Source organism: Cryptomeria japonica, unplaced genomic scaffold (assembly GCF_030272615.1).
Source record: "Cryptomeria japonica unplaced genomic scaffold, Sugi_1.0 HiC_scaffold_168, whole genome shotgun sequence".
Classification (NCBI taxonomy): domain Eukaryota; kingdom Viridiplantae; phylum Streptophyta; class Pinopsida; order Cupressales; family Cupressaceae; genus Cryptomeria; species Cryptomeria japonica.
Genome location: NW_026728990.1, coordinates 68258 through 83157, shown reverse-complemented (window position 1 = coordinate 83157; position 14900 = coordinate 68258). Strand labels below are relative to the sequence as shown.

General features: G+C 63.1%; 2 non-coding genes across 2 annotated transcripts; both read left to right on the top strand.

The window, feature by feature from the left end:
• The first annotated feature begins 207 nt into the window (after nucleotides 1-207).
• Nucleotides 208-326, top strand: LOC131867320 (5S ribosomal RNA). Its single transcript, XR_009365879.1, has one exon. It is a non-coding gene; the product is annotated as a 5S ribosomal RNA (ribosomal RNA).
• A 7804-nt stretch (nucleotides 327-8130) lies between these two features.
• On the top strand, nucleotides 8131-8249 carry LOC131867319 (5S ribosomal RNA). Its single transcript, XR_009365878.1, has one exon. It is a non-coding gene; the product is annotated as a 5S ribosomal RNA (ribosomal RNA).
• The last annotated feature ends 6651 nt before the right edge of the window (nucleotides 8250-14900 follow it).

Genomic DNA, 14900 nt, shown 5'->3' with positions numbered 1-14900 from the left:
GACGCCCCCTCCAGGTGCACGCACGTAGGCCGGGCCGGGTGCACACCCGACGCCCTAGCAAGGTGCGCGCACCCGGGCAGGGCTCACACTTGGCGAACGGGGCGCACTTCGCGAGGGAGGGTGTGCACCTCGACGGGGGTGGGTGGCCGGGGTGGATTCGCACGTGGGTCGCGGTTTGCTAAGTACACACTGCGACAAGCTCATAACGGGTGCGATCATACCAGCGTTAGTGCACCGGATCCCATCAGAACTCCGCAGTTAAGCGCGCTTGGGCCGGAGTAGTACTGGGATGGGTGACCTCCCGGGAAGTCCCGGTGTTGCACCCTTTTTTAGTTTTTCGCCGGGCGTCGCAATGCTATTTGAATAAACCTTTTGCCCGTTTGCGTTCTCGTCGGGGCCGGGCCGGGCCGGGGTGCGCTGCCCGCACTACCGCGCGCGCGGGGGCGACACCGAGCGCGCACCCGAGGCGCCCCGAGCACACAGGCCACGGTGCAACCCGGGCGTTGTGCGCGCACCCCGGTGCGCCCGAGGTGCTGCGCGCGCACCCAGGTGAAATCGGTGTGCACCTCGGCCAGTGCGCGCTCGGTCGAGTCGCGCACGTTGGCCAAGGTGCACGGTGATGTTTCTTACTCTAAGGTTCCGCACCAGACGCCCGGGACAGGTGAGCGAAGCTGGGCGGGGCCGGGTGCGCGGCCGGGGCAGGTGCACGCAGCTGGAGAGAGCTTTGGAGCACACTTCGGAGCGCACCAATGATGCGCTCCATTCAAAAGTTTCCTGAAAAGGCAAAAAAAGTTGAGATTATAGAATTTCCCACTTGAGAGATTGTAAAAAAAAAAAATTTAAAATGAAGGAAACGCGGGTGCCAAGGTGTGCGCAGCCCAGCCAAGGTGTGCGCACCAAGGCGCCCACCCTGGCGAAGGTGCACGCAAGGTGCGCACCCGAGGCAAACCGGACAATTAACCCAACTTTCGACTTCGCGCGCACCTTGGAGCGCACTTCGGAGCGCTCCTTGGTGCGCACCAATCTTGGGCACCTCGGAGTGCACCATGGCGCCCACCAAGGTGCGCACCCGGGGCAAACCGAGCTCCGACTTCGTGCGCACCTTGGAGCGCACGAAAGGTGCGCACCATGGCGCCCACCAAGGTGCGCAGCCCAGCCAAGGCGTGCGCATCAAGGTGCGCACCCTGGCGAAGGTGCGCACCCGGGGCAAACCGAGCTCCGACTTCGTGCGCACCTTGGAGCGCACAAAAGGTGCGCAACCCAGCCAAGGTGTGCGCACCCCGGTCAAACCGAGCTCCGAATCGTGCGCACCAGAGGTGCACGCCATCGTGCGCACCTTGGAGCACACTTCGGAGCCCTCCTTGGTGCGCGCCGATGTTGCGCACCTCGGAGCGCACCCGGGGAAAACAATGCAATTAACCCGACTTTCGACTTCGTGGGCACCTCGGAGCGCTCTCGGGTTCGCACCTCGGAGCACACCGAGGTGCGCACCTTTGATGCGCTGCCTTCACCAATTTCCAGAAAAGGCAAGAAAACATTGAGAAGGTGTGCGCACCGAGGTGCCCACCCTGGCGAAGGTGCACGCGAGGTGCGCACCCGGGGCAAACCGGGCTCCGACTTCGTGCACGCCGCACCTTGGAGCACACTTCGGAGCGCTCCTTGGTGCGCACCAGGGCGCGCAACCCAGCCGAGGTGCCCACCCCGGCGAAGGTGCACGCGAGGTGCGCACCCGGGGCAAACCGGGCTCCGACTTCGTGCACGCCATGGTGCCCACCGCGGCGAAGGTGCACGCGAGGTGCGCACCCGGGGCAAACCGGGCTCCGACTTCGTGCACGCCGCACCTTGGAGCACACTTCGGAGCGCTCCTTGGTGCGCACCATGGTGCCCACCAGGGCGCGCAACCCCGCCGAAGGTGCACGCGAGGTGCGCACCCGGGGCAAACCGGGCTCCGACTTCGTGCACGCCGCACCTTGGAGCACACTTCGGAGCGCTCCTTGGTGCGCACCATGGTGCCCACCAGGGCGCGCAACCCCGCCGAAGGTGCACGCGAGGTGCGCACCCGGGGCAAACCGGGCTCCGACTTCGTGCACGCCATGGTGCGCACCGCGGCGAAGGTGCGCACCCGGGGCAAACCGGGCTCCGACTTCGTGCACGCCGCACCTTGGAGCACACTTCGGAGCGCTCCTTGGTGCGCACCAGGGCGCGCAACCCAGCCGAGGTGCCCACCCCGGCGAAGGTGCACGCGAGGTGCGTACCCGGGGCAAACCGGGCTCCGACTTCGTGCACGCCGCACCTTGGAGCACACTTCGGAGCGCTCCTTGGTGCGCACCATGGTGCCCACCAGGCCGCGCAACCCAGCCAAGGTGTGCGCACCAAGGTGCACGCGAGGTGCGCACCCGGGGCAAACCGGGGTCCGACTTCGTGCACGCCGCACCTTGGAGCACACATCGGGGCGCTCCCGGGTTCGCACCGGCGTTGCGCACCGTGGTGGGCACCTCGGAGCACACCAAGGTGGGCAGCGAGGTGCGCACCTTTGATGCGATGCCTTCACTAATTTCCATAAAAGGCAAAAAAAAAACGAGATTTTAAAATTTCCGTTTTGAAAGATAGTGAGAAAAAGGGAATGCTGGTGCCATCTTGAGCCCGCCCTGGTGCGCAGCCCAGCCAAGGTGTGCGCACCAAGGTGCCCACCCTGGCGAAGGTGCGCGCCCGGGCAATTAACCCAACTTCCAACTTCGCGCGCGCCAGGGTGGGAGCGCACCCAACAACCGGGCCTGGGAAGAGCCAATGCGAGAAACCCCACCAAACGCTCTGACAAAAAAAGAGGGGGCGCTCCAGTAACCCCGCTTCGGAGCGCACCCTGGGCAAACCCAGCCAAGGTGCCCACCCCGGCCAAGGTGCAGGCGAGGTGCGCACCCGGGGCAAACCGGGCTCCGACAACGTGCACGCCGCACCTTGGAGCACACTTCGTAGCGCTCCCGGGTGCGCACCTCAGAGCACACCAAGGTGGGCAGCGAGGTGCGCACCTTTGATGCGCTGCCTTCACTAATTTCCAGAAAAGGCAAAAAAAAAAGGAGATTTTAAAATTTCCGTTTTGAAAGATAGTGAAAAAAACGGAACGCGCGTGCCATCTTGAGCCCGCCCTGGTGCGCAGCCCAGGTAAGGTGCCCACCCTGGCAAAGGTGCGCACCCGGGCAATTAACCCTACTTCCGACTTCGTGCGCGCCAGGGTGGCAACCGGGCCTCGGAAGAGCCAATGCGAGAAACCCCACCAAACGCTCCGACAAAAAAAGAGGCGGCGCTCCAATAACCCCGCTTCGGAGCGCAGCCGGGGCAAACCCAGCCAAGGTGCCCACCCCGACGAAGGTGCACGCGAGGTGCGCACCCGGGGCAAACCGGGCTCCGACAACGTGCACGCAGCACCTTGGAGCACACTTCGAAGCACTCCCGGGTGCCCACCGGCGTTGCGCACCGTGGTGGGCAGCGAGGTGCGCACCTTTGATGCGCTGCCTTCACTAATTTCCAGAAAAAGGCAAAAAAAAATGAGATTTTAAAATTTCCGTTTTGAAAGATAGTGAAAAAAAAGGAACGCGGGTGCCATCTTGAGCCCGCCCTGGTGCGCAGCCCAGGCAAGGCATGCGCACCAAGGTGCCCACCCGAGGTGCACACCCGGGGCAAACCGGGCTCCGACTTCGTGCAGGCCGCACCTTGGAGCACACTTCGGAGCGCTCCTTGGTGCGCACCATGGTGCCCACCAGGGCGCGCAACCCAGCCAAGGTCTGCACACTAAGGTGCCCACCCCGGCGAAGGTGCACGCGAGGTGCGCACCCGGGGCAAACCGGGCTCCGACTTCGTGCACGCCATGGTGCCCACCGCGGCGAAGGTGCACGCGAGGTGCGCACCCGGGGCAAACCGGGCTCCGACTTCGTGCACGCCGCACCTTGGAGCACACTTCGGAGCGCTCCTTGGTGCGCACCATGGTGCCCACCAGGGCGCGCAACCCAGCCAAGGTGTGCGCACCAAGGTGCACGCGAGGTGCGCACCCGGGGCAAACCGGGGTCCGACTTCGTGCACGCCGCACCTTGGAGCACACATCGGAGCGCTCCCAGGTTCGCACCAGCGTTGCGCACCTTTGATGCGCTGCCTTCACTAATTTCCAGAAAAGGCAAAAAAAAACGATATTTTAAAATTTCCGTTCTGAAAGATAGTGAAAAAAACGGAACGCGGGTGCCATCTTGAGCCCTTCCTGGTGCGCAGCCCAGGCAAGTTGTGCGCACCAAGGTGCCCACCCTGGCGGAGGTGCGCGCCCGGGGCAAACCGGGCTCCGACTTCGTGCACTGCATGGTGCCCACCAAGGCGCGCAACCCAGCCAAGGTGCCCACCGCAGCGAAGGTGCACGCGAGGTGCACACCCGGGGCAAACCGGGCTCCGACTTCGTGCACGCCGCACCTTGGAGCACACTTCAGAGCGCTCCTTGGTGCGCACCAGGGCGCGCAACCCAGCCGAGGTGCCCACCCCGGCGAAGGTGCACGCGAGGTGCGCACCCGGGGCAAACCGGGCTCCGACTTCGTGCACGCCATGGTGCCCACCGCGGCGAAGGTGCGCACCCGGGGCAAACCGGGCTCCGACTTCGTGCACGCCGCACCTTGGAGCACACTTCGGAGCGCTCCTTGGTGCGCACCATGGTGCCCACCAGGCCGCGCAACCCAGCCAAGGTGTGCGCACCAAGGTGCACGCGAGGTGCGCACCCGGGGCAAACCGGGGTCCGACTTCGTGCACGCCGCACCTTGGAGCACACATCGGGGCGCTCCCGGGTTCGCACCGGCGTTGCGCACCGTGGTGGGCACCTCGGAGCACACCAAGGTGGGCAGCGAGGTGCGCACCTTTGATGCGATGCCTTCACTAATTTCCATAAAAGGCAAAAAAAAAACGAGATTTTAAAATTTCCGTTTTGAAAGATAGTGAGAAAAAGGGAATGCTGGTGCCATCTTGAGCCCGCCCTGGTGCGCAGCCCAGCCAAGGTTTGCGCACCAAGGTGCCCACCCTGGCGAAGGTGCGCGCCCGGGCAATTAACCCAACTTCCAACTTCGCGCGCGCCAGGGTGGGAGCGCACCCAACAACCGGGCCTGGGAAGAGCCAATGCGAGAAACCCCACCAAACTCTCTGACAAAAAAAGAGGGGGCGCTCCAGTAACCCCGCTTCGGAGCGCACCCTGGGCAAACCCAGCCAAGGTGCCCACCCCGGCCAAGGTGCAGGCGAGGTGCGCACCCGGGGCAAACCGGGCTCCGACAACGTGCACGCCGCACCTTGGAGCACACTTCGTAGCGCTCCCGGGTGCGCACCTCAGAGCACACCAAGGTGGGCAGCGAGGTGCGCACCTTTGATGCGCTGCCTTCACTAATTTCCAGAAAAGGCAAAAAAAAAAGGAGATTTTAAAATTTCCGTTTTGAAAGATAGTGAAAAAAACGGAACACGCGTGCCATCTTGAGCCCGCCCTGGTGCGCAGCCCAGGTAAGGTGCCACCCTGGCAAAGGTGCGCACCCGGGCAATTAACCCTACTTCCGACTTCGTGCGCGCCAGGGTGGCAACCGGGCCTCGGAAGAGCCAATGCGAGAAACCCCACCAAACGCTCCGACAAAAAAAGAGGCGGCGCTCCAATAACCCCGCTTCGGAGCGCAGCCGGGGCAAACCAAGCCAAGGTGCCCACCCCGACGAAGGTGCACGCGAGGTGCGCACCCGGGGCAAACCGGGCTCCGACAACGTGCACGCAGCACCTTGGAGCACACTTCGAAGCACTCCCGGGTGCCCACCGGCGTTGCGCACCGTGGTGGGCAGCGAGGTGCGCACCTTTGATGCGCTGCCTTCACTAATTTCCAGAAAAAGGCAAAAAAAAATGAGATTTTAAAATTTCCGTTTTGAAAGATAGTGAAAAAAAAGGAACGCGGGTGCCATCTTGAGCCCGCCCTGGTGCGCAGCCCAGGCAAGGCATGCGCACCAAGGTGCCCACCCGAGGTGCACACCCGGGGCAAACCGGGCTCCGACTTCGTGCAGGCCGCACCTTGGAGCACACTTCGGAGCGCTCCTTGGTGCGCACCATGGTGCCCACCAGGGCGCACCCGAGGCAAACCGGGCTCCGACTTCGTGCACGCCGCACCTTGGAGCACACATCGGAGCGCTCCCAGGTTCGCACCAGCGTTGCGCACCTTTGATGCGCTGCCTTCACTAATTTCCAGAAAAGGCAAAAAAAAACGATATTTTAAAATTTCCGTTCTGAAAGATAGTGAAAAAAACGGAACGCGGGTGCCATCTTGAGCCCTTCCTGATGCGCAGCCCAGGCAAGTTGTGCGCACCAAGGTGCCCACCCTGGCGGAGGTGCGCGCCCGGGGCAAACCGGGCTCCGACTTCGTGCACTGCATGGTGCCCACCAAGGCGCGCAACCCAGCCAAGGTGCCCACCGCAGCGAAGGTGCACGCGAGGTGCGCACCCGAGGTGCACACCCGGGGCAAACCGGGCTCCGACTTCGTGCACGCCGCACCTTGGAGCACACTTCAGAGCGCTCCTTGGTACGCACCAGGGCGCGCAACCCAGCCAAGGTGCTCACCCCGGCGAAGGTGCACGCGAGGTGCGCACCCGGGGCAAACCGGGCTCGGACTTCGTGCACGCCGCACCTTGGAGCACACATCGGAGCGCTCCCGGGTTCGCACCAGCATTGCGCACCTTTGATGCGCTGCCTTCACTAATTTCCAGAAAAGGCAAAAAAAAGAAAAAAATGAGATTTTAAAATTTCCGTTTTGAAAGATAGTGAAAAAAACGGAACGCGGGTGCCATCTTGAGCCCGCCCTGGTGTGCAGCCCAGGCAAGTTGTGCGCACCAAGGCACCCACCCTGGCCAAGGTGGGTCACGGGGTGGGTCCTAGGGTGGGTAACGGGGTGGGTACTAAGGTGCGTGCCAAGGTGGGTCATAGGGTGGGTGCCAAGGTGGGCACCAGGGTGGGTGTGCACCAACCCTAGCCAGGGTAGGTCACGGGGTGGTTGTCGGGGTGGGCGTCAAGGAGCCAAGGTGGGTGGCAAGTAGCCAAGTTGCGTGCCAAGGTGGGTGTCGGGGTGGGTGCCAAGGATCCAAGGTGGGTGCCAAGGAACCAAGGTGGGTGTCTGGGTGGGTGCCGAGGTGGGAGCCAGGGTGGGTCCCAAGGTGAGTGCAAAGGTGGGTGCCAGGGTCAAGGTGAGTGCCAATGTGGGTTCCAAGGTGCCAGGGTCAGGGTGAGTGCCAATGTGGGTTCAAAGGTGCTAAGTTGGGTGCGAGGTTGGGTGCGAGGGTGGGTGGGTGCCAAGGTGTGCTAGGTGGAAGCCCGGGTGGGTCGGCATCCCATGGGTGTCGAGTTGGGTGCCTGATGGGTGCTTCTTGTCAAGTTTTAGTCGTCGGGACTCATTTCGAGCCTTAGAGGTCGTTTCTTGTCCGGTTGCCCTGTCTTCGACCTGGGAACCCAATTTTGGTCCTCGGGTCCCATTTTTTTTTGTCTCGCATCCCACTTTTGGCCTGTGGCCTTTTCGGGGTCGATTCTCGTTTTGGGCATCAGAGCATGTTTCTTCTCCTAAAACCCAATATTTGTTTATTAAGTCTCGGAACACATTTTTGTTCTCGTGGACCCATCATGGGTCTTGGAACGCATTTGTGGTCCTTGGGTCCCATTTTGCATCCCGAAACTTGTGTTTTGGTGCTTGATCCCTATTTTGGGTGCCCACCTTGCACCAAGTGCGCACCCGGGGCAAACCGAGCGCCTTGGTGCACCGGGGCAAGATCGAGCGTGCACCCGAGGCGCCCCGAACATGCACCAAGGTGCACTCGGCCCACATGTGAGCGCAGGTCGTTGCGCCCGAGGTGGTGTGTGGGCACCGCGTTGCAGACGGGACACTGCACGCACACGACGCCCCCTCCAGGTGCACGCACGTAGGCCGGGCCGGGTGCACACCCGACGCCCTAGCAAGGTGCGCGCACCCGGGCAGGGCTCACACTTGGCGAACGGGGCGCACTTCGCGAGGGAGGGTGTGCACCTCGACGGGGGTGGGTGGCCGGGGTGGATTCGCACGTGGGTCGCGGTTTGCTAAGTACACACTGCGACAAGCTCATAACGGGTGCGATCATACCAGCGTTAGTGCACCGGATCCCATCAGAACTCCGCAGTTAAGCGCGCTTGGGCCGGAGTAGTACTGGGATGGGTGACCTCCCGGGAAGTCCCGGTGTTGCACCCTTTTTTAGTTTTTCGCCGGGCGTCGCAATGCTATTTGAATAAACCTTTTGCCCGTTTGCGTTCTCGTCGGGGCCGGGCCGGGCCGGGGTGCGCTGCCCGCACTACCGCGCGCGCGGGGGCGACACCGAGCGCGCACCCGAGGCGCCCCGAGCACACAGGCCACGGTGCAACCCGGGCGTTGTGCGCGCACCCCGGTGCGCCCGAGGTGCTGCGCGCGCACCCAGGTGAAATCGGTGTGCACCTCGGCCAGTGCGCGCTCGGTCGAGTCGCGCACGTTGGCCAAGGTGCACGGTGATGTTTCTTACTCTAAGGTTCCGCACCAGACGCCCGGGACAGGTGAGCGAAGCTGGGCGGGGCCGGGTGCGCGGCCGGGGCAGGTGCACGCAGCTGGAGAGAGCTTTGGAGCACACTTCGGAGCGCACCAATGATGCGCTCCATTCAAAAGTTTCCTGAAAAGGCAAAAAAAGTTGAGATTATAGAATTTCCCACTTGAGAGATTGTAAAAAAAAAAAATTTAAAATGAAGGAAACGCGGGTGCCAAGGTGTGCGCAGCCCAGCCAAGGTGTGCGCACCAAGGCGCCCACCCTGGCGAAGGTGCACGCAAGGTGCGCACCCGAGGCAAACCGGACAATTAACCCAACTTTCGACTTCGCGCGCACCTTGGAGCGCACTTCGGAGCGCTCCTTGGTGCGCACCAATCTTGGGCACCTCGGAGTGCACCATGGCGCCCACCAAGGTGCGCACCCGGGGCAAACCGAGCTCCGACTTCGTGCGCACCTTGGAGCGCACGAAAGGTGCGCACCATGGCGCCCACCAAGGTGCGCAGCCCAGCCAAGGCGTGCGCATCAAGGTGCGCACCCTGGCGAAGGTGCGCACCCGGGGCAAACCGAGCTCCGACTTCGTGCGCACCTTGGAGCGCACAAAAGGTGCGCAACCCAGCCAAGGTGTGCGCACCCCGGTCAAACCGAGCTCCGAATCGTGCGCACCAGAGGTGCACGCCATCGTGCGCACCTTGGAGCACACTTCGGAGCCCTCCTTGGTGCGCGCCGATGTTGCGCACCTCGGAGCGCACCCGGGGAAAACAATGCAATTAACCCGACTTTCGACTTCGTGGGCACCTCGGAGCGCTCTCGGGTTCGCACCTCGGAGCACACCGAGGTGCGCACCTTTGATGCGCTGCCTTCACCAATTTCCAGAAAAGGCAAGAAAACATTGAGAAGGTGTGCGCACCGAGGTGCCCACCCTGGCGAAGGTGCACGCGAGGTGCGCACCCGGGGCAAACCGGGCTCCGACTTCGTGCACGCCGCACCTTGGAGCACACTTCGGAGCGCTCCTTGGTGCGCACCAGGGCGCGCAACCCAGCCGAGGTGCCCACCCCGGCGAAGGTGCACGCGAGGTGCGCACCCGGGGCAAACCGGGCTCCGACTTCGTGCACGCCATGGTGCCCACCGCGGCGAAGGTGCACGCGAGGTGCGCACCCGGGGCAAACCGGGCTCCGACTTCGTGCACGCCGCACCTTGGAGCACACTTCGGAGCGCTCCTTGGTGCGCACCATGGTGCCCACCAGGGCGCGCAACCCCGCCGAAGGTGCACGCGAGGTGCGCACCCGGGGCAAACCGGGCTCCGACTTCGTGCACGCCGCACCTTGGAGCACACTTCGGAGCGCTCCTTGGTGCGCACCATGGTGCCCACCAGGGCGCGCAACCCCGCCGAAGGTGCACGCGAGGTGCGCACCCGGGGCAAACCGGGCTCCGACTTCGTGCACGCCATGGTGCGCACCGCGGCGAAGGTGCGCACCCGGGGCAAACCGGGCTCCGACTTCGTGCACGCCGCACCTTGGAGCACACTTCGGAGCGCTCCTTGGTGCGCACCAGGGCGCGCAACCCAGCCGAGGTGCCCACCCCGGCGAAGGTGCACGCGAGGTGCGTACCCGGGGCAAACCGGGCTCCGACTTCGTGCACGCCGCACCTTGGAGCACACTTCGGAGCGCTCCTTGGTGCGCACCATGGTGCCCACCAGGCCGCGCAACCCAGCCAAGGTGTGCGCACCAAGGTGCACGCGAGGTGCGCACCCGGGGCAAACCGGGGTCCGACTTCGTGCACGCCGCACCTTGGAGCACACATCGGGGCGCTCCCGGGTTCGCACCGGCGTTGCGCACCGTGGTGGGCACCTCGGAGCACACCAAGGTGGGCAGCGAGGTGCGCACCTTTGATGCGATGCCTTCACTAATTTCCATAAAAGGCAAAAAAAAAACGAGATTTTAAAATTTCCGTTTTGAAAGATAGTGAGAAAAAGGGAATGCTGGTGCCATCTTGAGCCCGCCCTGGTGCGCAGCCCAGCCAAGGTGTGCGCACCAAGGTGCCCACCCTGGCGAAGGTGCGCGCCCGGGCAATTAACCCAACTTCCAACTTCGCGCGCGCCAGGGTGGGAGCGCACCCAACAACCGGGCCTGGGAAGAGCCAATGCGAGAAACCCCACCAAACGCTCTGACAAAAAAAGAGGGGGCGCTCCAGTAACCCCGCTTCGGAGCGCACCCTGGGCAAACCCAGCCAAGGTGCCCACCCCGGCCAAGGTGCAGGCGAGGTGCGCACCCGGGGCAAACCGGGCTCCGACAACGTGCACGCCGCACCTTGGAGCACACTTCGTAGCGCTCCCGGGTGCGCACCTCAGAGCACACCAAGGTGGGCAGCGAGGTGCGCACCTTTGATGCGCTGCCTTCACTAATTTCCAGAAAAGGCAAAAAAAAAAGGAGATTTTAAAATTTCCGTTTTGAAAGATAGTGAAAAAAACGGAACGCGCGTGCCATCTTGAGCCCGCCCTGGTGCGCAGCCCAGGTAAGGTGCCCACCCTGGCAAAGGTGCGCACCCGGGCAATTAACCCTACTTCCGACTTCGTGCGCGCCAGGGTGGCAACCGGGCCTCGGAAGAGCCAATGCGAGAAACCCCACCAAACGCTCCGACAAAAAAAGAGGCGGCGCTCCAATAACCCCGCTTCGGAGCGCAGCCGGGGCAAACCCAGCCAAGGTGCCCACCCCGACGAAGGTGCACGCGAGGTGCGCACCCGGGGCAAACCGGGCTCCGACAACGTGCACGCAGCACCTTGGAGCACACTTCGAAGCACTCCCGGGTGCCCACCGGCGTTGCGCACCGTGGTGGGCAGCGAGGTGCGCACCTTTGATGCGCTGCCTTCACTAATTTCCAGAAAAAGGCAAAAAAAAATGAGATTTTAAAATTTCCGTTTTGAAAGATAGTGAAAAAAAAGGAACGCGGGTGCCATCTTGAGCCCGCCCTGGTGCGCAGCCCAGGCAAGGCATGCGCACCAAGGTGCCCACCCGAGGTGCACACCCGGGGCAAACCGGGCTCCGACTTCGTGCAGGCCGCACCTTGGAGCACACTTCGGAGCGCTCCTTGGTGCGCACCATGGTGCCCACCAGGGCGCGCAACCCAGCCAAGGTCTGCACACTAAGGTGCCCACCCCGGCGAAGGTGCACGCGAGGTGCGCACCCGGGGCAAACCGGGCTCCGACTTCGTGCACGCCATGGTGCCCACCGCGGCGAAGGTGCACGCGAGGTGCGCACCCGGGGCAAACCGGGCTCCGACTTCGTGCACGCCGCACCTTGGAGCACACTTCGGAGCGCTCCTTGGTGCGCACCATGGTGCCCACCAGGGCGCGCAACCCAGCCAAGGTGTGCGCACCAAGGTGCACGCGAGGTGCGCACCCGGGGCAAACCGGGGTCCGACTTCGTGCACGCCGCACCTTGGAGCACACATCGGAGCGCTCCCAGGTTCGCACCAGCGTTGCGCACCTTTGATGCGCTGCCTTCACTAATTTCCAGAAAAGGCAAAAAAAAACGATATTTTAAAATTTCCGTTCTGAAAGATAGTGAAAAAAACGGAACGCGGGTGCCATCTTGAGCCCTTCCTGGTGCGCAGCCCAGGCAAGTTGTGCGCACCAAGGTGCCCACCCTGGCGGAGGTGCGCGCCCGGGGCAAACCGGGCTCCGACTTCGTGCACTGCATGGTGCCCACCAAGGCGCGCAACCCAGCCAAGGTGCCCACCGCAGCGAAGGTGCACGCGAGGTGCACACCCGGGGCAAACCGGGCTCCGACTTCGTGCACGCCGCACCTTGGAGCACACTTCAGAGCGCTCCTTGGTGCGCACCAGGGCGCGCAACCCAGCCGAGGTGCCCACCCCGGCGAAGGTGCACGCGAGGTGCGCACCCGGGGCAAACCGGGCTCCGACTTCGTGCACGCCATGGTGCCCACCGCGGCGAAGGTGCGCACCCGGGGCAAACCGGGCTCCGACTTCGTGCACGCCGCACCTTGGAGCACACTTCGGAGCGCTCCTTGGTGCGCACCATGGTGCCCACCAGGCCGCGCAACCCAGCCAAGGTGTGCGCACCAAGGTGCACGCGAGGTGCGCACCCGGGGCAAACCGGGGTCCGACTTCGTGCACGCCGCACCTTGGAGCACACATCGGGGCGCTCCCGGGTTCGCACCGGCGTTGCGCACCGTGGTGGGCACCTCGGAGCACACCAAGGTGGGCAGCGAGGTGCGCACCTTTGATGCGATGCCTTCACTAATTTCCATAAAAGGCAAAAAAAAAACGAGATTTTAAAATTTCCGTTTTGAAAGATAGTGAGAAAAAGGGAATGCTGGTGCCATCTTGAGCCCGCCCTGGTGCGCAGCCCAGCCAAGGTTTGCGCACCAAGGTGCCCACCCTGGCGAAGGTGCGCGCCCGGGCAATTAACCCAACTTCCAACTTCGCGCGCGCCAGGGTGGGAGCGCACCCAACAACCGGGCCTGGGAAGAGCCAATGCGAGAAACCCCACCAAACTCTCTGACAAAAAAAGAGGGGGCGCTCCAGTAACCCCGCTTCGGAGCGCACCCTGGGCAAACCCAGCCAAGGTGCCCACCCCGGCCAAGGTGCAGGCGAGGTGCGCACCCGGGGCAAACCGGGCTCCGACAACGTGCACGCCGCACCTTGGAGCACACTTCGTAGCGCTCCCGGGTGCGCACCTCAGAGCACACCAAGGTGGGCAGCGAGGTGCGCACCTTTGATGCGCTGCCTTCACTAATTTCCAGAAAAGGCAAAAAAAAAAGGAGATTTTAAAATTTCCGTTTTGAAAGATAGTGAAAAAAACGGAACGCGCGTGCCATCTTGAGCCCGCCCTGGTGCGCAGCCCAGGTAAGGTGCCACCCTGGCAAAGGTGCGCACCCGGGCAATTAACCCTACTTCCGACTTCGTGCGCGCCAGGGTGGCAACCGGGCCTCGGAAGAGCCAATGCGAGAAACCCCACCAAACGCTCCGACAAAAAAAGAGGCGGCGCTCCAATAACCCCGCTTCGGAGCGCAGCCGGGGCAAACCAAGCCAAGGTGCCCACCCCGACGAAGGTGCACGCGAGGTGCGCACCCGGGGCAAACCGGGCTCCGACAACGTGCACGCAGCACCTTGGAGCACACTTCGAAGCACTCCCGGGTGCCCACCGGCGTTGCGCACCGTGGTGGGCAGCGAGGTGCGCACCTTTGATGCGCTGCCTTCACTAATTTCCAGAAAAAGGCAAAAAAAAATGAGATTTTAAAATTTCCGTTTTGAAAGATAGTGAAAAAAAAGGAACGCGGGTGCCATCTTGAGCCCGCCCTGGTGCGCAGCCCAGGCAAGGCATGCGCACCAAGGTGCCCACCCGAGGTGCACACCCGGGGCAAACCGGGCTCCGACTTCGTGCAGGCCGCACCTTGGAGCACACTTCGGAGCGCTCCTTGGTGCGCACCATGGTGCCCACCAGGGCGCACCCGAGGCAAACCGGGCTCCGACTTCGTGCACGCCGCACCTTGGAGCACACATCGGAGCGCTCCCAGGTTCGCACCAGCGTTGCGCACCTTTGATGCGCTGCCTTCACTAATTTCCAGAAAAGGCAAAAAAAAACGATATTTTAAAATTTCCGTTCTGAAAGATAGTGAAAAAAACGGAACGCGGGTGCCATCTTGAGCCCTTCCTGATGCGCAGCCCAGGCAAGTTGTGCGCACCAAGGTGCCCACCCTGGCGGAGGTGCGCGCCCGGGGCAAACCGGGCTCCGACTTCGTGCACTGCATGGTGCCCACCAAGGCGCGCAACCCAGCCAAGGTGCCCACCGCAGCGAAGGTGCACGCGAGGTGCGCACCCGAGGTGCACACCCGGGGCAAACCGGGCTCCGACTTCGTGCACGCCGCACCTTGGAGCACACTTCAGAGCGCTCCTTGGTACGCACCAGGGCGCGCAACCCAGCCAAGGTGCTCACCCCGGCGAAGGTGCACGCGAGGTGCGCACCCGGGGCAAACCGGGCTCGGACTTCGTGCACGCCGCACCTTGGAGCACACATCGGAGCGCTCCCGGGTTCGCACCAGCATTGCGCACCTTTGATGCGCTGCCTTCACTAATTTCCAGAAAAGGCAAAAAAAAGAAAAAAATGAGATTTTAAAATTTCCGTTTTGAAAGATAGTGAAAAAAACGGAACGCGGGTGCCATCTTGAGCCCGCCCTGGTGTGCAGCCCAGGCAAGTTGTGCGCACCAAGGCACCCACCCTGGCCAAGGTGGGTCACGGGGTGGGTCCTAGGGTGGGTAACGGGGTGGGTACTAAGGTGCGTGCCAAGGTGGGTCATAGGGTGGGTGCCAAG